Below are 2,500 nucleotides of genomic sequence, written 5' to 3'. Positions count from 1 at the left end.
TTTCTGCTGCACTGTACACACTGCACTACACAGTTCCGGAGGAAACGACAACAAAGCATGACCTCAGTTGTTGTACTAAGGGATACACATTTAACATAAGTACAGCTGTTTTTAGTTATCTCATTTGGCAATGACTGTCTTACATGCAGCTGTGTTTTTATTTACACTAGGTCTGAGCAGAATTTCTCTCCTTCTGGTGCACATAGCTAATTGCACCTAAAGTTGGAAGCGAGTGTGCGAGAGATTCATTTCCGGGCCCTTAATGAAAATAACCTCATAAATGATATTCATTAGCAAGCTTGCTGTCAGCCCATCGTGCCACAAATTAGCCTCTGTTATCCCATTGCTTGTCAGATTATAATAGTGTCAATCCAGAGAGCCAGTGTGTTTAACAACGCATGACTCCAGAGACTGAAAGTCCTGTGGAAGACAGACACTCACCTGAACATGCAGTAGCAGTATAGACCAGGGGTCTTCAACGTTTTCAGGCCGGGGACCCCCAAACTGATGGGGAGATGGAGCAGGGACCCCCTACCACCTCGTAGGGTGGGGGGGCTACGACATATTTTTTATTTTAAACATGTACAAGTTACAGCGAGCAGGGTGGGCCGTACCTTATTAACTGAGAACCAATGTCAATAATATCAACAATCTCTCAATTGCATAGTAATCATGTATTCAAGCTATTCAAAAGGGATAGAATCATGATTTATTTTTTAACATAAATGTGAAAAATGAAAAAAAAAGAAAAAAAAACATTTTTGAAATCTTTTTTTTTTTTTTTTTAAGCAATAATTTCGCGGACCCCCTGCAGTACCTCCGCGGACCCCCTAGGGGTCGCGGACCCCCTGTTGAAGACCCCTGGTATAGACAATAGGCTATTTAAGCTTTGCACTGCAACGGCAGATGACAACGGCAACCGTAAAATGATCAGCGCTCGATAGATCGGCAGAGTCTACCTTTCCACGTATCGGCTACAACGCCTGCTGCGGGTCGCGTCGCCATGGGAACCAAAGCGTTCAGCGAAAGGGGTGGGACCCCGTCGCCGACGGCTGGTTGCTTAACACTTTTGACCGCTGCGGAGATTACGTCATAACAGCTGTTAGTCCCGCCTCACGTCGCCGTAGTAAAAACGCACCCCTTAAATTTCCTATTGACACTGTAATAGAAAACATGAAGAAAACTAAAAAACAAACAATAATAACACAGGAACAAAGATGAATGATTCCTGTACCCTGAGCCATTGATTTAGTTAACTGATGCATAATTATGGACAGCCTGTTCACCACTAAACCCAGACTAATCTGGATCAAACTTGCCTCATGCCAAACACAGCATATTGACAGGAGGGGGAGGAGGAGGCATGGGTTGTTGTTTTGCTTGGTGATCTACGTATTGTGAATGATCATGTTGTTATATAAAACAGGAAGAATACAAGAACACTCGCCCCAAAACATGCTCGCCCCGGGTCAAATCCAGTGACCTAGGCACGGTCGCAGTGGCGGCTCCAGGGAATAATCAGCAGGGGGCCTTCAATTTTCCAAAGGGGACACATTATTTTTCAACACACCCCTATACAGTATATGGCAAGCCAATTTGTGGGCCGTTTTGAGCCAAATAATGTCCATTACAAGTTTTCTCATTGAAACGATTTGAATTTCCTGTGGTATTCCTATACGTAACCTCAGTGATATTATGCCTAAACCTAACCTTATTCCTAACCTTAACCCCAGTAAAACAAATGCAAGGATACAAGAACCATCTGGAACCGCAAAAGAAATGGCAGTGATTATGTTTTGGGACGAGCCAAATAGGATAGCCCACTTTAACCCAAGGTTTAGTTTGGGGGTATAGTTTATAGGCTGTTACACCTGTGCCAACTGCCGGATTGATTGAGTAATGTAGTTGTTGTCTCAGGCTGCAGCTATCGATTATTTTCTTAGGGATTATTCTATTGATTACTTCTTCGATTAATTACATTTATTTAAATATATTAACAAATTCACACTAAATATTATTGACACGACTAAATTAATTAGTCCCTTCACGCCAGGGTTGCAGAGGACATTTTTTAACTGAGGGGGCAAATTTTTCTATAACTGCTGCAGAGGTTCAAAGAGAAAGCTCCAAAATGTGTACATTGTGTAGACAAGAGCATGTTTTTCATAACTTGAATTTCACCTTTAATCCATCATTCATCCATGTGAGTTCTTGTTTACTTTCGGTTTTGACCGGTGGCTTGCTTGGCGTCGACAGAAACCATATTTCCTCTAAAATGGGCCGAATTTCAAAATAAGCAACTTGTTTATTGTTTTTTTTGTCAGAACCATTCATTGCATAATAACAACATATTAGTACACAAGATATGCAACTTGTAATGATAATTAGTTTATCTAATTAGTAGATAGACTAACTCAGAAGTAAGTAACAGACTGTGACATAATTATCTGTGATTTGATCATCATCGGAAGTTTACCATTTTTCTTCTCAAAAGTGGAAC

The 2,500-nt window shown here is 41.2% G+C and overlaps 2 protein-coding genes across 2 annotated transcripts in view; both read left to right on the top strand.

Moving 5' to 3' along the window:
* LOC308284765 (histone H3.2) overlaps positions 1 to 2,500 on the top strand; it is a gene marked incomplete at its 3' end in the record, with an annotated part of 219,755 nt that overhangs the window by 53,501 nt on the left and 163,754 nt on the right. The window lies entirely within an intron of this gene.
* Positions 1 to 2,500, top strand: part of LOC308284957 (low-density lipoprotein receptor-related protein 8-like) — a gene marked incomplete at both ends in the record, with an annotated part of 109,187 nt that overhangs the window by 47,381 nt on the left and 59,306 nt on the right. The gene's annotated exons all lie outside the window — the stretch shown is intronic.

Source organism: Nannobrachium achirus (genome assembly GCF_963921795.1).
Source record: "Nannobrachium achirus genome assembly, chromosome: 5".
In the NCBI taxonomy this organism is placed as follows: Eukaryota; Metazoa; Chordata; class Actinopteri; order Myctophiformes; family Myctophidae; genus Nannobrachium; species Nannobrachium achirus.
The sequence above is the reverse complement of the archived record's forward strand: the minus strand, read 5'-3'. Positions and strand labels throughout refer to the sequence as shown.